The sequence below is a fragment of the Lycium barbarum genome, chromosome 8 (genome assembly GCF_019175385.1).
Source record: "Lycium barbarum isolate Lr01 chromosome 8, ASM1917538v2, whole genome shotgun sequence".
Taxonomy (NCBI): domain Eukaryota; kingdom Viridiplantae; phylum Streptophyta; class Magnoliopsida; order Solanales; family Solanaceae; genus Lycium; species Lycium barbarum.
The window spans coordinates 75,855,391-75,881,368 of NC_083344.1; positions in this window are offsets into that span (position 1 = coordinate 75,855,391).

Below are 25,978 nucleotides of genomic sequence, written 5' to 3' on the forward strand. Positions count from 1 at the left end.
TCTTTCTAGATCCCTATGATGCTTGGTTATATCATAAGAGTGAGACATTTAATGTGTTGGTTGCATGCTATCCTTACTTTAGGTATTATCATTTGCCTTATCATGATTACCTTATTTGTTTGGTGGGAGGATCTGTACTCATACTTTTCTATGTTTTTCAAGGTACAGATTCGAGGATGAATCCTTTGGAAGAAGCGGAGGATGATACGATACGGGATGGCTCAAGTGCTCAATTTTATCCAAGGCCATGTACTAGAAGTCAAGTCAAGGACTTTTGAGCTTTAAAAGCCATGTTCATGGAGGTTGGAGCATTGGAAGCACTTAAAGACATGCGTTGGAGGGCCCCCAAGCTATGGAAGATAGCATGGAAGAAGAGTACAAGAGCCTAAGAACCCAATTCTTGCCTCTTAGAAGAAGCCAAGCGTGTGATCTATGGCTAAAATTGCAAGCTTGGGCAGTCAAAGGCGAAAGGTGGCTATTTACGCAAGAGGATATCTTTTAAAGACAAGCCACCATCCATGAAAAAGACCAAACAAGGCTCTTACTTCATTAAGGGTATTTTTGTAATAAGCTAGTTAGTCTTCTTTAGCCTGGTAGTATAAATACTAGACTTGGTTATTTCATTACATAGATTATGTTGAATTGAGATGAACTCTAAATTGAGTGATAGTTTGTTTGGTAGAATTAGTGTTAATCTAGTGATTAGTGATAGTTAATCATGGTGGATTCAATTTGTAGCGGTTCTATGTTTTCCGATTCGCATTTGCACTTGCCTCATTTAAAAAGGAAAGTGTTCCGGGGAAGTACGGTTATCAATTGTACCAGGAAAAAGGAAAAAATATACTTCTACGTGGATGGTACTCTAAATGGACATTATTTTTTAGAGTCGCCACCTAACTTATAGGTAAGTTAGGAAAACCAGTTCGAAAGGGTTCATTTAAAACAGTTAAGTTTTAAAAGAAACCAATCTGTACCAAAGTTTAGGTAAGGGTTCTGGTGATCCCTCGGGGAAGGTGTTAGGCACTCCGGTATTAAGGATCTATAAAATACAGTTGACCTACGGGTTACAATAGTATGCCTTGTGAATATAAATTGTTTTTGATAAAAACTGCTTTTGTTTTAGATTCCCGCAATAAAAGATTAGTCATTCATGCAAAAATACAACACTTTCAAGAAACAAAAGTGGTAAAGTTATAGCCCAAAATTGAGCATTTTGGGTTTCGGACTAGAACACCTAGATTAAAACTTAACCTAAGTAGAACACTATGTACGCCCACCCGAGTTTTAAAAAGAGTTTTTGGTTTAAGTCTTAAAAATATCATTTTTTTGCATACTATTATTAACCATGTTTTAACTGCATTTTTATATTTTTTAGATTTTTAGTCATTTTATTCTAAATCAAAATTTAAATGGTCTAAGTCCACATTTTGTCAAAAAACAGTCCAAATGTCCACAGGTCTAAAATTGTTTTGTCTATAATTTCATAAAATTGGATTAAGTCAGTAAAATTATAGCACATTGAACTCAGTAAATGAATCATAAGATCATCAAACAAGCTAGAAGGGAAAAGTCAAGATAAGAACCAAGCAAATATGGCATTGAACTCTTTAAAAATGTTCATAGTTTCTTTCTTTAAATTCTCATGGTCAATATAACATTAGTCAAAGAAACAAGCTCACAGTATCCACGCCCCTATTTCCAATGATAGATGAGCCTCAAACTTCAAATGTCAAACAAGAACAACTTAGGCGTTGCAAGTAAACCAACTCTACTCCCAAAAATTTAAAGGCAGTTTCACACAAAACACAAGTCTAACATCTTTTATATTTTATCTTTTCAAATCAGTTTTAAGCATCAGAGTTAAGCAATAACACATAATCAATCAAACAAGAATGGTATTGGAGCCTCAAGTCAGAGTAGTTCAACAAACAAAGTGGATAGAATCCTCCCAGGGTTCCTTTTAAATCCTAAGTTATTTTATGGCTAAGTGTCATGCCAAATGGTTCTAATTACCAAAAGCAAGTCTCAAGGCTAAGTTTCACACCTTAAAAGAGATTCATCTAGGTAAAGGGTCAAGAAATTTAATCAAATGGACCAAATGAATCACACAGTTCACATAAGAGGTTTGAAATTCTACTTTTTACAGTTTTGATAGCCTATTAGTCAAGTAAACTTAGTGATCAATGGTAGGTAAAACAAGAGTCATAATTTCAACTTCAATAGCTAATTTAGGTTGCATTACAACACTTAACAAGAATCATAAAGAACAATCTTGACACAGGAATGAATTTCACTCAGCTTCAAAAGGAAAATAAGCAAAATTGCAATTTATAGCACAATCTCCAATCACAATTTACTACTCTTAAGTCAAACAGGTTTGTTTCTTACAATTTTAGTCTTAAGAGCCTTGTTTAGCAAATAGCAAACTCAATTTTTCTCTAAAACAGCCAAATGGATTCAAGACAATGCTAAGTTACAAGATAGCATATAGCCACAATTTATCACTTCAAGGTCAAAAAACAAGTTCATTTTAATCCCTATATGACTTAAGTGATTCAAAACAAGAGTAATTGTCAAAACAAAAGGGAATTTCTAATCTTTTTGTTATCTCAACTCTAAAGACTTCAACTAAGCACACATAAGCATTTAGGAACTGATTAGGCTCCATTTAACCAAAACAGGTTTCAATTTTTATTAACTAACTCCCATATTAACAATTTTATGATCTCAAGGTCCTACAAGTTATATACTAAGTCATTTTCAACCCCATTAGACAACTCAGTCAAGCTTGATGGGTCATAAGACTCATTCAGTTCCTACTTTCAAAACAGTAATGATGCTTAAGCAATTTTCGAAACTTCAAATTAAAAATTAGCTTCCAAATATGACTTAAGGCCATCTTCACAAAGAACTGTAAATACATTAGTCATAAACCAAGTTATAAAGGACTTAGCACTAGTTTAGTATCATATTTTAGCAATCTAGACAGTAGAGGGGTAACAAAACATGATCATCAAACCCAAAGTAAACTCAAAGCATCCAGTTTTCAAATAAAGACATTCAAGACTAGCAAATGATTCCATAGCTTCATTTTAAGCAAGTATAATACTCTAAAATGAACTTTAGTGACTACTAGTAATCACATTTAGATAATTCATCAACTAGATGTGGTCCAGTGCCTAAATAAACCAAGATGGGTCACTTTTAATCCTAAAACAAAATGATTTCAATGCCACCATAGGTCATTTCATCAAAACAGTCTCAAAGCCATTGTTTTTCACAAAAGGCAAAGAAATTTAAAAATGCTAAAAGATTATAGCCTAAATGTAGATTGTTTTCAACTAAAAAAAATCTTATCACATTTATCTAAAATAGCTACCTCAAACAGAAACTTAAGAACCTTAAACCCCTCCCATTATAGCTATTTATTCTCATTTTTTGAACCTAACAAGTTGTAATATTTACTTAGTGTAACATAAACTAACATTTAATCCATTTTTGTAACTTTAAATGACCAAAACAAAGGCAGAATCATCATCATAAAGTAAAAAAAAACTGACTGTTTATCACATTCTAAATGATAAGCAAGCTAAAAATAGTAAATGCTTAAAACTGAAAGTAAAATAAGATTGAAGAAGAGGGTTTACCTCTTATAGGGGCAACCTAAAGACCAAAGAGAGGTTGAAATTCACTTCAAGTATCAAAAACCTTCCTTGTATCCCCAAAAACCTCTTTCTTATATTTTTCTTCTTTTTCTTATATATAGGTTTATATATTGTGTGAATATTTTTTGTATATCTATGGTTTTTTTTATTTTATTTAAAACTGTTTTTTTATATATATATATATATATGAAGATGGTGTATATTTCTTGTGTATCTCTTATATTTTTAGCCTATGCTTTTAGATTTTCGAAAAAAGGTCTTATTTTGTTTTTCAACTTCTAAATTTGCTATTTATAGACTTTTCCAAATTAGGCAATCCTAGGATAAAATGGACACCTCATCCTAAGTTTCAACCCTAAAAAACTTTAAAATTGTACCCTATAACAGATAATTCGAAATTCTCCACATAGGACAACAAAATCCAACCAATTTGTACCCTAAAATATATCCAATAATCAAATAAAAATCTAAGAAATCAAAATAGTATAGAACAACCTATATTCCAATGGTATAATTGTACTAATTAGTACAATGGAATAAAATCCCCAATTTATGTACCTCAAATTAGGGAATTGCTAGGAAATTTCCCCTAGGTTTTGATTTGGTGGTGCTAAGGTGCACAAGATGGCTAAGGGATCGTGGCCCGTCCATGGCAACCTTAGCCCAATCAAAACCCGAGTAACATCCTAGTTTAAAGATTAATTTAGATAGCAAAAACGAAATTCAAAGGGAACTGATGCTGGAAACCATGAAAGCACATGGTTAAGATAACAAAACCCTCAAACAATTAGCGAAAACAAGCCCAAAATCTCCATGAATCGCAAGAGTATACAAAACCCTAGAAATCGCCTCTATCATCTGAAAATGAGAAAGGGGAGCCGGGTTGAGGAAAATGAAGTTGGGGGGGGGGGTGGTAGGGGTGGGTGAGAAGTTTATTTTACAAAATTCTCACCCCTTTTTAAAAAAAATCTTTTGCCCACTTAAGTTTTAAACTTGAAAAACACCCCCCCCCCCCCCCCCCCAATCCTATTTTAATAATTATAAACTGTATATTACAACACTTATATCATTAAGTATAATAATTATTTAGGCAAATTAAAATTTAAAACCCAAAAATTTAAAATATTAGCTTTAAGACAAGCCCAATATTGATATAGTTCCAGGTAATATTTAAAATGTGAAAAATGCAATTAAAATGAGCCATAATTAATACGTTGTTTAAATTAACAATTTTCCCGGACTAGATGGAGCGGGAATAAAGTAAATAACTCGCATTTCTTATATTTGTCAATTTTTCAGGAATTAATAATTAAACGTCATTTTTGCAATTTTCTTGGTATTTTTGAAATTTTAAAATTGAAGGGAAGTATCCTTACTCCGTCTTTGACTCGGGAAATTTGAAAAATTAAAATACACGTCTTATGAGGTGAAAATTAGGTGTCAACAACTGCCCCTTTGGAGTTCAAGGCCATCCTTGAGCTACGAATTTTGACAAACCTAAATTTTACCGAGTAAGAGAGACTACAACTTTCTTTTTATGCAAAATTTTGAAAGTATGGCTGGACCCCGGTCTTTGGGCTTCCTACATATCTCAGGTTACATGAGAATTCAGGCATTTGTAGTTCGGACTCTAAGAGGACTAAAAATAAAGAAATTCTAGATTAGCTCAAGATGTCCCGAGATAATCATACGAAATACCGAGCCTCAAAATTTGAGTAGCCTACATATCCCTGGCTTTTGGGAATCAGGCCAATTATAGTTCGACTCTATAGCCCAAAAAGGAATATCCCTTTATTGGAGCCCCTTTGACAATTTCCGGTAGAATCCGACTGGTGACGATTTTTTGGAAGATTTTTAGGGTTTAGTTACTTGAAGTGATGTTTCAACCCCGGTGTATAAAGCTTGACTCTCGTACACTATTTTTGGTCAGTTGCCCAAGAAAAGTTCCACGTTTGCTCCGCATGTCTTGAGTCTGCCTTTTTTGCTCCTATCTTGGTAGCTTTTAGCCATCCCCAGATGCTGAGTCCCGCGTGTTAGTGATTTAAATTCTTTATCTTTATTGTGAATGCCGTACCTGTGTGGCATTCTTTCCATTTTCTTTAAAGGGTTAACTCTGTCAGTTTTCGTCATTTGTCCGGCCCTTGGCGAACGCTCATCTGTCGTTTTCTTCTTTTCCTATAAGTGTGTGCTTTTATGTGTATATATATTTTGAAATAATTTTGACTACTTTGGACAATAATCCCGATACTTCAGTTGGCTCTTTTCTCGTCATTTTCAGATGTTTTCATTTCTCAGTGATAACTTCCGTTGGGATCTAGGTTGGGCTATACCGTATTCTTGCGAAGCCTTCACACCCCAGTCTAGTTTTTGTTTTCGCAAGCAGGATGCTATTAATGAAGATCATGTTTTCAAATGCGAGGTCATTTTTGTTTCTCATGACATCTGCTACCCCTAAAAATTTAGGATCACATCATTTTCACATACTGCGGTGACTGTCGCTAATCTGGTGTCGGTCATATCGTTATCCTCATACGAAGTCTGCGGTATACTAGTTCAGGACTACATCACCTATAGACAAAAGTACCCAAATGAATATTGCACATAAGAGTGCAGTATCATATTCCTTTCATGATAACTACTAACCTCTATGTCCAGAATTGCAACATTTAGTCAGAATATTCAAGTTAACAACTGCATACTCAAGTGCAAAGCCTTTTCTCATGACAACCGCTATCCTTGAACCAGAATTACATTAACTTGAGATAAACTGCAGTAGCGACCGCAAATCTTGATGTAGGAATGACATTCGTATTTCATGATTATGGACATCAACCTCGAAATTATGCTACCTATTTTTGGCTATATATGGACAGTGACTACAACCCTTTCGACACGAAGTCTTATCACCCAAATCATCGTTTTGAGGAATGAAGCTTACCTTAGCGGCAAGACTAACACATTCCTTTTTTTACTCCAGGGAAGAATACCCGCCCATCGACAGGGTTCACATCTTCCAAAAGGACTAGACTCTTTCATAGTGAATACGACATTATAATGCCGATATCAACTCTTTGTCTTCCAATCACGAATTGTCAGGATGAAAACTGTAACCACCCTTCGGGCCAGAATTAATCCATTGTTGCTGACATTCCATGTCGATGATATTAAATTTAATGTCAGAATTATGTCACCTGATTCAGGCGAGAACTACGCTTATCAAATTTAAGACGTCTAATCAGTCAATGTATCAAGGAAAGCCATGCAACGTCTAGGCTGGGCTCTCAATACCTTGATACAATACTGTTTAGTGGAGACCAGACTTCGGTAAATCGTGATTATATCTTTTAGTAGTGTTAATTTTTTTTTATATAAAAATCTTTCTGTTCTGCAAAACGAACAAACTTGTTAGCGTAAAACAATTTTACTTAGGGAGGATTTCATTACCCTTTTTGTATGCTCTTCTTCGCCACTTTTCTTGAAATTTCTTCTTCATATTTGTTTCGTCATTGTTGTTCCTGTTTCAAACATCTTTAGCAAACAAGTGTTACGCCTCGGACATTTCGTGGTGATATGCTGTGAATGGATTAGTACGAGCTCAAGGACAACATGGAGTCCATATGACCTTAAGGAGAGTACTTTATAGCCTTAGAGTGCGTACTACAAGATTTTGAAGCTGTATGAATCGGTGAATCTAAGTTCGTTGAAGAAAGTGAAGTATAAGTTGTGTTCGGGAAGGTTTTGTAACAACCGAGATAATTTTAAGTTAGTAACTTCTTGAGGAGGAGCTATAAGGCTCCCTAGAAGGTTAATGAGGTATTATACAAGTACCAAGAAGGTTCCACAAGGTTTGGAAGTCAAACGAAGCGATGGGAACAATTTCGGAAAAATGTGAGTTATACGACCACTTATACAGTTCGTATAACTTATACGATCCGTATCACCTGTTCAAAGAAGGGTCACTCTCTGGTGGTATTATACGGTCACTTATACGGACTGTATAAGTTATACAGACTGTATAAGTGTCCGTATAAACCATGTCGGGCAGCTTTTATTTTTTTTTAAAAAGGACCCAAGTTCTAATTTTTCATTTCTCATCTTCTCCATCACTCTTGAAACCTCTAGAATATTCCATACACCATATTAACACATATCCAAGAGAAATCAAAGAACAAACACCAAAAATTAGTAGAATCAAGTGTATGGGTGCTCACTAGGGTTGTGGAAGTCAAGGTTTCCTTTGGAATTGAAGTTGGGGTTTTCTCAAGTGAAGTATATTCATACAACGATCATTCCTATATAATAAAAGGTGAGTTTTACATCTATTTCATGTTATAAAGGTATTGAGTGGTTGAAAGACTTGGATTAGAGAAGAAAGTAGAATATGAGCTCAAATATGGAAATAACGGTATTTTGAGTAGTAAGTTAATTTGAGTCATGATTCTTAGTATGAGATGAGTATAATATTATTATGAATGATGCTAATGTCGTTGAGGAAGCATTATGTGAAGAGTGCGTATGGTGTTGTATTGTAGTCATGGTTATGGATGACTTTGAAAGTGAATTTGAGAAGTGAACAATGTTTAACTTGAGAAATCTATTGATTATGATATTATGGGTGTTGTTATTGCTATTTGGGAGTTTTTTATTATATGGAGAAAGTTGTCGAAACAAAGGAAATGCTGCCCAATTTTCGTTAGCTCTTAGTCGCTTTAGATTAAACTTGAGCATGTTTTTAATGATTTAACTTAGTACAAATTCTTTTGAATGTAGAGTTATGAGCTTGGAAGGAGAATGTTTAGTCGTTAAGACATAAAGGTATGTAAGGCTAGTCCCTTTCTTTCAAAAAGGCATGACTCTTACATCACCATCTCTTATATGTTTCCATGACCTTCTTACATCCCCAAAAGCTGAAAGTTTATGATTCTTAAGAGTTTCTTATGAGCTAAAGATGATGATGATGATACTATTATAAGCTTGATGGTCTTATTCTTATTATCCCATTGAGTTCATTTCTTGTTGAAGTCTCACCTCATGATATTAGCGATGATGATCATTCCATAATGTGATCGGAGGTTACTGACCTTACCTCACTCCGATAGAGTTATGGCTTTTACTTGAGCTCTCATACATACTTTATGTTATGTATATGATGATAATTACGCCATGCCTAGTTGGTCGGGAAGACACCACTATGATAAGCGTAGGGGGCAGCTATGATGATAATTACACCGTGCCTAGTTGGCCGGACAGACACCACTAGTGGGCGGCATGATGATGGTTACCCCGGATGCAGGCTAATGATGATCACACCGTACCTATATGGTCGGGAAGCTTATATATATATATATATATATATATATATATATATATATATATAAGCTGCCCGACCATATAGGTACGGTGTGATCATCATTAGACTGCGTCCGGGGTAACCATCATCAGCTTATATATATATATATATATATATATATATATATAGCATGCATGACTCCGCCTTAAGAGGCAATCAGTTACAGGTTATCTCTTCATTTTATGTTCTCTTATTTCTTGGTTATGCTGTTATATATGCCTTACATACTTAGTACATTCTTTGTACTGACGTCCTTTCTTTTATGGACACTGCGTTCATGCCCGCAGGTAGACAGGGAGACGGTACAGATGCTTAGAAGCTTTATCAGCAGACATACAGGAGCACTCCACTACTCCGGAGTTGCCGCTTATTGGTATATTCTTTTGTCTACATAATTGGGGCAGGGCGGGGTCCTGTCCCGTCCTTATGATTTCAATACTCCAATTAGAGGCTCGTAGATACATATGCGTGGGTAGTAGATGTCTCATGATCTCTTCAGTGTATCTTTGTATGTCATTTTGTAGCCTTGTGGGCTTATGTACATATAAGTTTTGAGAGATATTTGAGTATCATTTCATGATAATCTTGTGTTGGAAATGGTGTCTGTTTAGGTTGAGTTGATGATAAGTCTTATGGGTGGTGCTCGATAGTCAGCTCCAGGTGCCCGTCATGTCCCTCTAGTCGGGTCGTGACAGCAAGTGTGTGAAAAAATCCTTGCTTATTTGTCCCTGCACCCACAGAAAAATTTATCAATTTCCTATGTGGTCGACAGCTCTCCCTGCACATGGACTTCTTCTGTTCACAATTCGGCAGGAAAGAATGCTCGATATTTTTAAAAACCTTTCATTTCGCAAAGAGGGAATTTTTTGGGCGATGATTTTGAAAAACATATACATTTGGTAATTTTGAAAATGGTATATTTTATACACAACCTTTTAATGTCATGATATTAGTTACTCGAACAAGGTCTTCTGTCACTTCTTCTTCGTCTTGATCTCGACTCGTATTTAAAATTTTCGAATCCCTTTCGAAAAATTTTCCCTAGCTTATATATATTTTTGTACCGACTCAAATTTTACTATGTCGAAGGAATTTTTGAGACCCTCTCAAAAATTCTACCCCAAATTAAGATTGTACTTGTTGATCCTGGATTTTACTGCGTCGAAGGAATTTTTGAGATCCCTCTTAAAAATTCTGCCCCAGTGTAGAAGTCCTAATCAGTTCATTCCTTTGAACTGATATATTGAAAGAATTTTTGAGGTCCTCTCAAAAATTCAGCCCCAGTTTTCATATGGGGTTATCTTTATCTTTCTCTTGCTAAAGCATTTCTGAGGTTTCGTAGGGTTTATTGGGAATTTTATTTTGGATGACTGAGTTCGGAAGAGCGCCTATGTATCCTGTTTCAGGAATCAGGTCGAAACGTAGTTCGGGATAAATATATTAGAAATTTTGGTGAGATCGAACTCATAAGAGCGCCTACGTATTCCCAAATAGGAATCAGGTCATAACGTTGTTCGAAAATTCATGATTTTGGATTTTTGGGTTAAAGCGACCGAGCTTGGAAAAACGCCTACGTATCCCTTTATAAGTAGAGGAAATCAGGTCCTCGCGTAGTTCGTACATAATTTTTGGATTCGTTTTTTCTAAAATGCAAAATTACAAGTAATGGAAATGCAATAAGAGCAACATAAACTATAGAAGCTACGAATCTCTGAAGTTGTCTTCTTTCTCACACGTAGTATCTCTTGATAGCGTCTGAGTTTGTTGCTCTTGGCCACTCTTGGCCATCCATTTCAGCAAGGACAATTGGTCCTCCCGATTACACTTTTCGCACCATATAGGGCCCTTGCCAGTTTGGCACGAACTTCCCTTTGTATTCTTCTTCATTTGGGAATATCCATTTGAGCACCAATTGCCATACTTGGAAAAGTCTAGTTCTCACATGTTTGTTGAAAGCTCGTGCCATTCTTTGTTGGTATAACTGGCCATGGCAAACGGCGATCATTCTCTTTTCGTCTATTAAAGCTAGTTGCTAATGCCTTTTGTGAATCCATTACGGGTCGTCCAATTCTGGTTCTTGTATGATTCGAAGGGAAAGGATTTCCACTTCGATTGGTATCACCGCCTCAGTGCCGTAGACCAGTAGGTATGGAGTGGCTCCGGTTGAAGTTCTGGCGGTTGTGCGGTATCCTAGTAATGCATATGGCAGTTGTTCATGCCAGTCTTGGTAGTTATCAATCATCTTTCTGAGGATCTTCTTGATGTTTTTGTTGGCAGCTTCACAGCTCCATTCATTTATGGCCGGTATGCGGTCGAATTTCGGTGAGTGATTTGGAATTGCGCACACATTATTTCATCAAGTGGTTGTTCGAATTAGCCCCATTGCCTGTTATGATTCATTCTGGGATGCCAAATCGGCATATGATGTTGTTGCGCACAAAATCCGCTACTACTTTCTTTGTTACTGACGCATAAGATGCCGCTTCCACCCACTTGGTGAAGTAATATATGGCGGCCAAAATAAAACGGTGCTTGTTTGACGCAACTGGCTCAATCGGTCCTATGACATCCATGCCCCAAGCAGTGAATGGCCAAGGCGACGTCATAGCATTCAGTTCTGTTGGAGGGACCTTTATCAAGTCTCCATGAATTTGGCACTTATGGCATTCTGGATGAATTTGCTACAATCGTTTTCCATGGTCATCCAGTAATAACTTGTTCTTAAGATTTTCTTTGCTAGCACCCATTCATGTGAGGCCCGCAAGTTCCAGCATGCACTTCTTTGATCAACCTTGTGGCGTCGACGAATTCAACACATCTAAGCAATCCCAGATCCAGGGTTCTTTTGTATAGAACATTCTTATTGAGGAAGAAACCATTTGCTAACTTCCTGATAGTCTTCTTCTGATTGATGGTGATTCTTTCAGGATATTCTCCTTTCTCCAAGTACATTTTAATGTCGACGTACCAAGGTTTTCCATCAATCTCTGCTTTTACAAAAGCACAGTGAGCTGAGTAATCTCTGACTTTGACTCTGACAGGATCAATGTATTTACTGTCAGGATACGGAATCATAGATGCTATTGTCGCCAATGTATCAAAAAACTCATGCTAGGTTCTTGGTATATGTTTGAACTTAACTTCTTGGAACTGATCCGCCAATCTTTGCATAGGTCCAACATATGGTATGATCTTCTCATTTTTGGTGGCGCATTCTCCTCGAACCTGATGAATCAACAAATTCGAGTCGCCAATTACCAGAAGGTTTCGCACATCCATGTCGAGGGCTAAACGAAGACCTATGATGCAAGCTTCGTATTCAGCTATGTTTTTGGTGCAGCTGAAGTTCAACTTGGCGGCCACTGGATAATATTGGCATGAGTCTGAAACCAAAACGGCTCTGATTCCTGATCCTTTAAAGTTGACCGCTCCATCAAAGTATACATTCCAGCCTAATTCATCTTCGTTTTCTTCACCCTCAATTGTCATCACTTCTTCATCCGGGAAGTAAGTCCATAAAGGTACGGGGTTGCCATCCACTGGGCTTCCCGCCAGTAAATCTGCTAATGCTTGCCCCTTAACTACTTTCTATGCCATGTATTGGATGTCGAACTCACTTAATAGCATTTGCCAATTAGGCAGTTTCCCTATCGGCATAGGTTGGCGAAAGATGTACCGTAGGGGGTCCATTCTTGAGATCAACTAAGTTGTGTAGGCAGCCATATAATGTCTTAATTTCTGAGATACCTAGGTTAGAGCGCAACACATCTTTTTCACCAAGGAATATCTAGATTCACAGGGTGTGAACTTCTTACTGATGTAATAGATGGCTCTATCTTTCTTGCCTGTTTCATTTTGCGCCAACATGCACCCAAAAGCATTTTCTGATACTGACATCTATAGCATTATGGGGCTTCTCGGTCTTGGCGGGACCAAAACGGGTGGATTTGACAAATGTCTTTTGATTGTGTCGAAAGCTTTCTGACAATCCTCTGTCCATTTGGTTGGAGCGTCTTTCTTGAGAAGTTTGTGAATGGCTTCTACAATTACTGTGGACTGGGCAATAAAGCGCCCAATGTAATTCAACCTTCCTAGGAAACTCATGACCTCTTTCTTTGTTGTTGGCGGTAGGAGATCTTGAATTGCTATGATCTTTGTGGGATCTAAATCAATACCACGACGACTGACTATGAATCCTAACAATTTACCGGCAGACACTCCAAATGCGCATTTAGCAGGATTCAACTTCAAATCGTATTTGCGGAGTCTGTCGAAGAATTTTCTCAAATGCTCAAAATGATCATCACCCACTGGAGACTTGATGATGACGTCGTCCACATATACCTCGATTTATCTATGCATCGTATCATAAAAAATGGCGGTCATCGCCTTTATGTAAGTAGCGCCGGCGTTCTTGAGCCCGAAAGGCATTACTCGATAGTGATATACTCCCCATTGTGTGATGAAAGCCATTTTCTGAGCATCTTCCTCATCCATCAGTAACTGATGATAACCCGCGTAACAGTCCACAAAACACTGCACCTCATGGTTGATGCAATTGTCAATAAGCATGTGAATGTTAGGGAGTGGGAAATTATCCTTTGGACTAATGCGGTTAAGATCACGATAGTCCACACAGATCCTCATTTTCCCATCCTTCTTTGATACCGGGGCTATATTCGCTAACCATGTTGGGTAGGGTGTCACTTCCACAACTCCCGACAGAATCTGTCTCTTGACTTCTTCTTTGATTCTGATGCTGACATTGGGCTTAGGCTGTCTAATTTTCTACTTTACCAGGGCAAATCCCTCTATGATTGGCAACCTATGAGCGACAATGTCTGTACTCAAACCCGACATATCGGCGTATGACCCAGCAAAAACATCTTCATACTCTTTCAGCAGAATTCAATACCTTTATTTCTCAGGTTCTGTCAAATGTACACTTACCCTGGTTTCTCGAACCATTTCGTCATTTCCTAGATTAACTGCCTCCGTGTTACATCTCGTACTTATGAAGAAGCACTTGTTAAATTTAAGCATAAGTATGTTGAGCTATAGCTAAGTAAAATAACTTTGGAATATATGAAGCAAAACATTATTAATTATATTTTATGAGTAAAGGATGTATATAAGGTATACCGGAAGGTTTTATAAGGAAATGAGTGGAAGAAATGGAGTAGTATGACCTTGGAGAAAGGATGGGTAAAGTTTTGTGTGTGAAAATTTTTGTCCAACTTGGGGGATGCATATCTCTTAGCATATGAAGTGTTTTAGAGTGAAAAAAATCCAAAATTGAATTTCCTAGAGTCTAGTTTCCAACGCAACAAATCGCTCATCGATACGACCTTGGAGAAAGGATGGACGTTACAAGTTGGGCTGACAGACCAGAAACGCGTGCTACAGTAACGGCTACAGCAACTGACTTGCTACAGTACTGCTACGGTACTGCTACATTGATCCGACCCGAATTTAGAACCTTATAAAAGGGGCAAGACCCCATTATTTTCAGCCAAAACAGATCCTAAAGCTCAGCAAAATATAGGGGCAATTATGTCACAAAAAAATGGCGGGGTTGGAGTTATTTTGATTAATCGAGGCTCGGGTAGCGTATAGTTGTGATTCTAGTATTGTTTTGTGGGGTATTTTGGCTTGGATTCAAGATGGATATTTCAGATATTGCTGTTTTAACAAGAAAAAGGTATGAATCTCTCCTTATTAATATTACTTTTAGTTTATTCACGAAGATAGAATGATTAAAAGTCGTATAATAAAGCTGTTGGTTGAGAAATTGGACAAATATCGTGTGGGATATTTTATGGAATATATTGGTATTGATAATATTGTGGTTGATGTTGGTATTGTTGCTATTGTTGTTGGTTGCTGGAATATGATTTCGGGTTAGGCATATAAACAGGGGAGATGCTGCCCGAATTTCGGCAGATTCTAAAGGGATTTCATTTAAAGGCTTAGGACAAGCATATGACGATAAGCCTAACAATAGTATGAATGGTTTTATATGTAGATGATGAGACTACGAATGATCTTATGTAGATTGCAAGACAGAAAGTTAGTTGGAAAAGTCGAGAAGTAAGCTTCAAGGTATGTTAAGGCTTTCCCTTTCATTCACTTTGGCATGATCCTATGACATGAACGAACAACGAGTAATCGAGTGTCCATATTACTTTACTCTTAGAAGTACTAGAAGTATCTCAGTTCTTGATGATCTTATACCCCCTGTTATGATTGTTCCTTCTGTTCATGGGTCCTGAGTTTTATATCATGATTATGTTAGTTCACATTCATGCATTGCATTCATTTACATATATGCATATTGACTCGTGATCAGAAGGCGTTATATACACGTATATACATACATATATATATATATATATATATATATATATATATATATATATATATATATATATATATATATATATATATATATATATATATATATATATATATATATATGGGGTATGGGGTATGGGGAAATGGGCGAGGCGTTATATACGAATTACCACCTGATCAGCTGGTGCACAGTGATGATGATTATGATGCCCGAAGGGGCCATTATGTTATTATGCCTGAAGGGGCCATTATGTTATTATGCCCGAAGGGGCCTATATGGGATATGGATCGGGCCGTACGTTCCTCGGCACTATGACCTATGCATATCATACGCCCTCAGAGGCATTTTCAGTAAGCAGATGCATTCATATAGGTATGTTTAGATAGTCAGACATATAGATGCATTCATACAGATATGTTCAGACAGTCAGACATACAGATGTATTCAGCCAGTCAGTTTAGCTTATGATTTTCAGATTTCATTCATGACTCCTATGTGTACGTTACTCTTCTGCCATACATACTCAGTACATTTTTCGTGCTGATGTCCCTTTTGCTGGTGGGGCGCTACATTCATGCCTGCAGGTACAGATTGGCAGATTGACAGAACTTCTCAGTAGACAGTACTTGACATCCGCTGGTGGTGAGCTCCCTTTTGTTCGTAGTTGCCAGGTCTATGTGGAGTCTTTCTTTTGTGTTTATGGACGACGGGTGAGCCGGAGCCCTGTCCTGCCCATGACTCAGTTATGCTTCTTTAGAGGCTTGTAGACACATGTACAGTACAGTCAGTCAGTCCGTGGCCCATCCTTTGATGCATAGTTACTTATAAGATCCGTTTCGGCTCGTAAAGTGGTTTGAGCAGTTTTGCATATAGTCCATGAGGCGGCCGGACCGCATACAATTGCGTTTTGTTTCTTGACGAGGTGGCTAGACCGCAGAGAGTTATATGTATATACCTGTGTTGGTATTTTTCTGAGTGTATGTGGCCACTTTAGGCCTATCCACGTTCTTAGATAAATGTAAGTTTAAATGTTGGTTCGCCCGGTCCAGGTAGGCACTAGGTGCCGGTCGCGGCCCTCCAGATTTGGGGTGTGATAAACTTGGTATCAGAGCAGTTCTGTCCTAGGGTTGTCTACAAGCCATGCCTAGTAGAGTCTTGTTTATGGTGTGTTGCGGGCCACATTTATAAACAGGAAGCTACATGGCATTTAGGATGATTACTCTTCTTTCTTATCTTAGATCGTACTGTAGAGCTAAGCCACAGGATATGAAGTCCCAAATGTCATAACCAGATATTTGGTAAGCTATGAGTGAGTAAACAATTATGCGACGCTTTTAAAGAGGAGTTTTAGAATGATTCTAATTTGAATTAAGGGATGAACCCAGGAGGAAAGGTAATTAGTAGTTAGAGGAACTGGAATGAGTTGCATTCAAAATTTTAGAGGACCGAGGCTCATTGAAGATATAAGGAAAGCCGACCTTAAGAGCTCAAGTATAGTATTACGATTCGGAGATTGACAAGTAAGAGATAACAAAGAGATATTGATAAGGAAAAAGGAAGTTAATGAGTAGGGGAAGGCTTCATTTTAGAAGTATGTATATATAGGATCAGGACGGGTTGATAATAGACATATGGACTCGTTTTATTGAAACTTCCCTATATGATGTAAGTTTGCTTTGGGATTCAGAAGTCACCAGTTATTTAACTTCAAGGGGACTCTGAGTATTCGATAGTTAGTACTATTCTGAGAATCATTATGACCAAGTTACTTCTGATACTAATGACGACCTCGAACCCAGGAATGAGAAGTGGTTATGTAAGCTGGGCTACAACTATGATTTTCTTCTGGATTATTTATATAATTCCTAATATGCAATGTTGTTGACCGATTAAAGAAATGAAGATCATACGAACTTCAGGCAATAGTTGATCCTTATGAGAAGGTTTCACCTTGATTTTATTTTTCAAACGAATGTTGTGAAGGTCACTTGACGACAGAAAAATAAGAGCGATGTTGGATTATGAAAAAAAAAGTAGAGTAGGTGTTCGAGTGGAGATTATTCATTAAGGCTATATTACCAGAAACTCAAAATCAGGACTTAGAAAAATATGCTAAGAAGTCCTACAAATTCAGACATGCGAAAGGTATGTGAAATCAGAATAGCTGAGGGAAAATTAGGAGCATATGAGCCTTACGATTAGAATTTCAAAATGATTGTAAGGTAGGAGTCTGGCTAGCTGGTCAAAAAGAGAGGAGATGCAATAAGTCACAGACTCATGACATAGTGAAAACGTAAAGGGAGTATTTTGTATGTAAGATATTGAAAAGCGACGCAAATGATAAGTCATGTGTGGCTCCGTTAAATGTTATGTGTGCCCTTATGATCAATCTTATGATGTGCTAAAGGAATTGATTGGGCTGGATATTGAAGCTAAGGTAGCAAGTGCTACAGGGCATATCGAGATTGGTTTCCTCTGACTATTAAAAGTTAGATATCATGATGCAACAATATCAGGGAGAAGAGGAATAGGTATGCATAAGAGTAAGGAGAAGATTGTGATGTCAAGATAAGAAAAGAAACGTGAGCAGGAGAAATATGTTCCTAGTAAGGATCGAGCAAAGTATCCGAGGGAAGAGTTAAGGCGGCGGTAGAGACGAAGAGCCATTTGGATAAATTTTTAAAGTAAACGAGCATCAAGGATAGGGTGTGGCAAAAGGTGATAAAGGGCGAATGCGAAAATCTTGGAAATAGATTTTGGTAGATAGGATCGAAGTATAATAACGATGGATATGGATGTAACCTGAGGAAGAATAATCAGATTTTATAAAAAGTGGCAAGGGATTTCTGACTCTTAAGGTATACCCGGAGGGGTAAATATGAAGCCATATTGATACTCTCGCCTAGAAAATGGAAAAGCGCCCCAAGAAATGATCTTTGCAATAGAACGGATTTGTACTTATACTGGAATGTTCTACAGAATCCCAGGCAATTATTCTAGAATGACGAATAGGAAAAGGGCATTTATTGAGTAAAGGGAAATTCAAGGAAACTATAAGGATAAGAGTAAGAGAAGGTGTGTTAATGAATTGGTTAAAGAAGTGACGCGATTAATAAAGTTCGTAGGATTGGCCAGAAGCAAGTATTGATGCCATAAAACAATGGTCTTGATAGGGAGTGCAGCGATAATATACTAAAGGAAATAGGATGAATATGTGAGGGATATGCATGAATATGAACAATGAATATGAACAAGTTACGACATCGAAAAGGGAAGTCAAGATAGGGATGAAAGGAGGAAGAAAAAGATATATTTTATGTGTATTTATGATTAGGACAAGGATCGACAAGATGTTGGAGGAAATATGCTATGGTACAACCATTGAGTAAAGAAGAACTACAGAATAGTATGAGCTGGGTAAATGAAAGAGCGGGTCATGGGAAATAGATGCAATAGTACATTGACTTACGATAGTACTGAAAGAAGAAACCATATTTGGTTGGCTAAAGGATAAGGTCAGTGTAAGAGAGGGAAACAGACAAAAGCCTTAAATCGCAAAGGTAAACAGAGGAAATGAGTATCTAAGAACTTTGGATATCTATGCGACTGATAAACTCAAACAACAAATAGGGTATGCCAGACTATGGGGAAGACATATCAGGTAAAAGAAAAATTAAGCGAAGGCCAAGAGTCAAAGAAGAACCTCAAATGAGGTAATAAAGAGATGACGCATCTGATTGGAACAAAGCTAGTGATAATGAACTCTCATGGAAAGAGAAAAATAATGGTTCTTGTAGGAAGGAAATGTCTATGATTGACAACTGCAGACAAAGGAAAGAGCGAAATGATTTGAATTCGCTGAATGATAAGGAGCCTGGTTCCCATTTAGGCAAATTTCCAAATTTATCCCTAATTTATCAGCTGGATTAAGGGATTAGAAACCTTAAGAATAAATTGAAAGAAAAGGATCCTTGAATAAGAGATTTGAGATATTCTTGGAGTAGGTACTGTAATTACCGATAGCCAGACCGAGCATAAGAAGCCTTATCAAGAACAAGAGAGAATCAAGTAAAGTGTATGGATGAAAGGAAATTTTGGCTTGACATTAGCTGGAAGATAAAATACCGCAAGGATCGATTCAATTGCTACAGGAAAGAAAGGGATACTATATTACCAGTTTCTGAGGTTATCCTTAAGAGGCGAAGAATAAGTTAAATTCCAAGAAGATGAGGGCACGGAACATCTGTGGAGCGTAAGAAGGCTTCGTGGAGATCAAAAGATACAAGGATTTCTGGTATATTGGGATAAAAGGGAAGATAAGACCAAAATTGGATAAAAGTATATGGTAAGTACTGGGTAAACGAGTATATGAGGATGTAAACGACAGAAGTCGAAGAGACAACGAGGATGATAAAGTATGAGGAGTTAGTCGGCAGACGAGTGATACGAAAAAGAGATGACCGTGAGTACGAACATCAATTTTAGCCACAAAAGGAGGAGAATAGTACCCAAGAATCGATGGGGCAAGGAATTTGGTGAACCCGAGAATACACCCATTAATAGCAAATCAGCAGTAGTCAAGAAACACAAAAGGAATTGCGAAACCATGAATATATAGTCTACATGTACGTGAGGACGATGAGCTAGTAATTGCACAAGAAAGAACTGTATATGTTAAGAAGAAACCATGTTATTGCTCATACCAAGGAATCCAAGGAAGATTAATCGTCAGAAATTGAGGTGCTCCAGTATAAGGAATTATTGAGTACTACTGCAGTAAGACTGGAAATGCCACAAATTTAGTGTAAGAAAACCCAAAAGGGGTAAGGATTATTAACTAGTTGAGCAGAATCAATCAGTGCCGAAACAACTGAACGGTATGCAGAAGAGAGATAGAGAAAATATTTCAACAGAAGAGCTCATAATACAACTGGCAATCAAAGGGGAAATAAAAAGTAAAGCTCAGAGTATTTTAGGAACTCTTGGTGATGATAATTCGATAACAAGTTGATCGCTGTGTATATGAGTGATGGGGTTAATAGATAAGTTATCGTAAATCGTCAGTAGAATATGAGGGAAGATTGAATGGACCATAAGTAGAAAGGTTTCAACCCCAAAATGAATAAAGGAGGACTGTCGCTTCAGGAAATTGATGCAGAATCATAAGTCTATAAATTATGGTTGCGATTTATTTACCTAAGGTGTATAGCCTCCAAGGAACCACGAAGAGGATCATAAGTTGCATAGTTCGAATAAGTTCGGCTCTGAATGTATGAGTAAGACTGCAAGTAAGTCAAGTCAATACCAGCAAACACCGGTTAGAATATTGACAACAACGTCAGAATTAGCTCTATTTTAACATTCGTGGACGAATGTTCCTAAGGGGGGAAGGATGTTACATCTCGTACTTCTGAAGAAGCACTTGTTAAATTTAAGCGTAAGTATGTCGAGCTATGGCTAAGTAAAATAACTTTGGAATACATGAAGCGAAGCATTATTAAGTATATTTTATGAGTCAAGGATGTATATAAGGTATACCGGAAGGTTTTATAAGGAAATGAGTGGAAGAAATGGAGTAGTATGACCTTGGAGAAAGGATGGGTAAAGTTTTGTGTGTGAAAATTTTGGTCCAACTTGGGGGACGAATATCGCTTAGCATATGAAGTGTTTTGGAGTGAAACAAAAGCCTAAATTGAATTTCATTGAGTCTAGCTTCCATCGCAACAAACCGCTCGTTGATACGACATCGGAGTAGAGAATTATGGATGTTACAAGTTGGGCTGACAGAGTAGAAACGCGTGCTACAGTAACGGCTACAACAACTGACTTGCTACAGTACTACTACAGTACTGCTAAAGTAACTACCACGGTGACCCGACCCGAATTTAGAACCTTATAAAAGGGGAAGACCCCATTTGTTTCAGCCAAAACAGATCCTAAAGCTCAGCAAAATATAGGGGAAATTATGTCACAAAATGGCGGGGTTGGAGTGATTTTGATTAATCGAGGCTCGGGTAGCGTATAGTTCTGATTCTAGTATTGTTTTGCTGGGGATTTTGGCTTGGATTGAAGATGGATATTGCAGATATTACTGTTTTAACAAGAAGAAGGTATGAATCTCTCCTTATTAATATTACTTTTAGTTTATTCACGAGGATAGAATGATTAAAGGGTCGTATAATAAAGTTGTTGGTTGAGAAATTGGACAAATATCGTGTGAGATATTTTATGGAATATATTGGTATTGATAATATTGTGGTTGATGTTGGTATTGTTGCTATAGTTGTTGGTTGCTGGATTATGATTTCGGGCTAGGCATATAAAAAAGGGAGATGCTGCCCGAATTTCGGTAGATTCTAAAGGGATTTCATTTAAAGGCTTAGGAAAAGCATATGACAATAAGCCTAACAATACTATAAATGGTTTTATATGTAGATGACGCGACTACGAATGATCTTATGTAGATTTCAAGACTGAAAGTAAGTTGGAAAAGTCGAGAAGTAAGTTTCTAGGTATGTTAAGGCTTTCCCTTTCTTTCATTTTGGCATGATCCTATGACATGAGCGAACAACAAGTAATCGAGTCTCCATATTACTCTACTCTTAGAAGTACTAGGAGTATCTCAGTTCTTGATGATCCTGTACCCCTTGTTATGATTGTTCCTTCTGTTCATGGGTCCTGAGTTTTATATCATGATTATGTTAGTTTACATTCATGCATTGCATTAATTTACGTATATGCATACTGACCCGTGACCAGAAGGCGTTATATACGCTATATATATATATAGGCGAGGCGTTATATACGCATTACCACCTGATCAGTTGGTGCACAGTGATGATGATTATGATGCCCAAAGGGGCCATTATGCTATTATGCCCGAAGGGGCCATTATGTTATTATGCCCGAAGGGGCCTATATGGGATATGGATCAGGCAGTACGTTCCTTGGCACTATGACCTATGCATATCATACGCCCTCAGAGGCATTTTCAGTAAGTAGATGCATTCATACAGGTATGTTCGGATAGTCAGACATATAGATGCATTCATACAGATATGTTCAGACAGTCAGACATACAGATGTATTCAGCCAGTCAGTTTAGCTTATGATTTTCAAATTTCATTCATGACTCCTATGTGTACGTTACTCTTCTGCCATACATACTCGGTACATTTTTCGTATTGATGTCCCTTTTGGTAGGGGGTTGCTGCATTCATGCCTGCAGGTACAGATCGGCAGATTGACAAAACTCCTTAGTAGACAGTACTTGACATCCGCTGGTGGTGAGCTCCCATTTGTTCGAAGTTGCCAGGTCTATGTGGAGTCTTTCTTTTGTGTTTATGGACGACGGGTGAGACGGAGCCCTATCCTGCCCATGACTCAGTTATGCTTCTTTAGAGGCTTGTAGACTTATGTACAGTACAGTCAGTAATTCCGTGGCCCATCCTTTGATGCATAGTTACTTATGAGAGCCGTTTCGGCTCGTACAGTGGTTTGAGCAGTTTCGCATATATTCCATGAGGCCGCCGGACCGTATACAGTTTCATTTTGTTTCTTGAGGAGGCGTCCAGACCGCAGAGAGTTATATGTATATATCTCTGTTGGGATTTTTTTGAGTGCAGGTGGCCACTTTATGCCTATCCACGTTCTTAGCTAAATGTAAGTTTAAATGTTGGTTCGCCTGGTCTAGGTAGGCGCCGGGTGCTGGTCGCGACTCTCCGGATTTGGGGCGTGACACTCCGTTTCCTCTAGGTTTGATGTTATTCTATTTTCATATTCCTCTTCGACGTTTATCAACCCTTTTGGTTCAGTTATCTCTTCTTATTGATCTTTACTTTATTCGCCGTCGTTCTTAATTGTTTCGTAACATGTCATGACATTATTTGTGGCTTCTGTGTTATTACAGTAAAGCAAAGTTACGCAATTATCAATCATATAAAAGTAATCTCAATGATGTATTTATATATGTGTGTGTGTGTATATATATATATATATAGGTAAAGTAAAACAACTTTGTCTTATTGCAAACTTTGAGGCGTTTTTATTGAAATTTAAAAAGAGTGATACAAACTGTGGTCCTGACTCGGAATGGAACATCGAGCCATTTCCATTATTAAACAACACGTAATAAGAAAATGTAAAAGCATGAAAGGGTGATAAGCCGAGCCTCAAAGCCGACTTTCGCCGTTTTTTCTGAAAGTGAGCATTTTTTCTACCGCAAGGTAAACAACGGGGTAGAAGTCCATCCACTTGACATTTCTCCTGGCTCAGCATGACGAATCTCCAGTGCTTTAAAGCATTCTTTAATGATGGTTGCGCAATCCTCTTCCCAAAACAATGTCCTTAAACTCTCTTCTGGATCTTTGCCGTTGTGACTCAATAGGCATGCTGTGAAGGACTGGTATAGATGAGGAAATGGCTTTCTCATTTTAACAGGACCTCTTGGTCCATGTTCTGCTTCTTCTTCTTCTTCTGCTTCACATGGCTCATGTCCAACCCCAAATCGATATTTCCCATTTTTTATATTCACTGGTTCTTTGATTCCTTGTAAATTCTTTCCCAGACCTTTCCCAGGCTCGAACCCATTTTTTATCATAGTCGTGGCAACCATTTTATAGATCGGTGGCATAGGGATATACTCATCATCCCCACTGCGATCTAACATAGCTAATTCGACGGTATGAAAGTCAGCACCAACTGGTGACTTCTCTATGACCGGTACGGGATTGTCCGGATAGTTATGAACACTTCTTTTACCGTGAATCACGACTTATTGATCATACCGTATGAACTTGAGAGACTGATGCAACGAAGATGCCACGACTCCTGCGGTGTGCAACCAAGGTCGTCCCAACAATAAGTTGTAGCTTGTTTTGATATCCATGATAATGAACTCCGCGATGAACTCGGCAGGACCCATTTGTATGTGCAGATCTATTTCGCCAATTGGGTCACTGGTTGCGCCATCATAAGCTTTTACATTTGTTCGACTCTGGCGGATTTTGCCAACATCATATCCAAGTTGTTTCAAGGTCGTCACAGGCCTACATTTAACCCAACCTCTCCATCAATTAGCACTTGAGGGATAATCTTATTGCGGCATTTGACCATTATGTGTAAGACCTTGTTGTGGGTCTTACCCTCCCTTGGCAATTCATCGTCAGAAAATGATAGCCTATGCGCTCGTACAACATACCCTACAATCTCGGCCAATGTTTCACTTGTAGTACCGGTGGGTACTTGGACTTCATCCAAAGCTTTCCTTAAGGCTAAGCGATGTTGAGACGAACTGAGTAATAACGACATTACTGATATCCTGGCAGGATTCTTATGCAATTACTCAACAATCTAATAATCCTTGACTGGCATTTGCCTCCAAAAGGTTTCAGCTTCACTTTCAGTGATTAGTCTTTTCTGAGGATTTTCGCTACGTGGCGCTTCGAGTGCGGGCTCTTCTGGAGCGTAACACCTTCCAGACCTGGTCACAACGGCTACCTCTTTTCCTTTGACCATCATCAGGTGTGGTGATTTGATCACCAAAGGTGCATTCTCAATTGACCCCGATGTTTTGAGTATGAACGACTCGTTCTGAATTCGAGCAACTGTTGAGGGATATTTGAGCACAAAGGGATCTTTCTTGGCTACAGCAGACGACTGGGACATCTCAAATTTCCTTGTTAAGGGGCCTAACACTTCTTTTCGCTCTTGTAAGGACAACGAGGCGATGGTGCTTTCCAACCCTTCAATATCTGAACAAATGATCGCAGGACTCTCTTCCCATTCGTCACCTCTTTCTATCATGTGAATTTGATTCCCTCCATGCTTTAGGAGAGGATTTGTGTCTACATTTGGAGGTGCTGGCTCCAGGATAAGCTCATGATTGTCAATCATATCTTGTAGCTTGTGTCTCAAGTTTATGATATATTCGGTAGTATGGCCAACTTAGTTAGAATGACAGGTGCAAGTGAAATCTGGCATGTACCATCGATCCTTGGGGTTAGCAGGTTTTGGTGGGACAACATTCATTCGACTTGCGTCTCTTAGTTTGGCGAACAAACTAGCCCTTGATTCCGGTAAAGGAGTGAATACTCTCATAGGCTTCTTTTGGCGTGCCTTATTGTTCGCTGGTGGGGGTTGGTTTTGGAAAGTCTGGTTTTGTGGAGTTTGGTTATTGGGTGCTAGCATTTGATAATTTGGTCGTGGAGCTTGGTTGCTAGATACTGGTATTTGGTAATTTGGTTGTGGAGCTTGGTAGCCAGGTTGTGCATAGTACACAGACATCGGGCTATATTAGGGTGAAGTGGTTATATAGCAAGTTGGTGGAGGCAATTGTCTTGATTTTTTTTGGGTTATCTCTTTTCCTCAACGTTTTGGGCTAGTACCTCTAGAAACATAAGCTACATCTTCTTTCTTCTTTTTGCCGCTCGTGGTGCCAGACGCACCTGCTCTATTTAGTACACTGACAATCCTGCCAGTCTTGAGCCCATCTTCGATGTCTTCCCCACTGGCGACTAAATCTGCAAAGGAGCTCCCTTTCATATTTATCATTTTGTCAAAATAATCAGCTTCTTAGTACCGTATAAATATAGCTACAAGCTCAGCTTC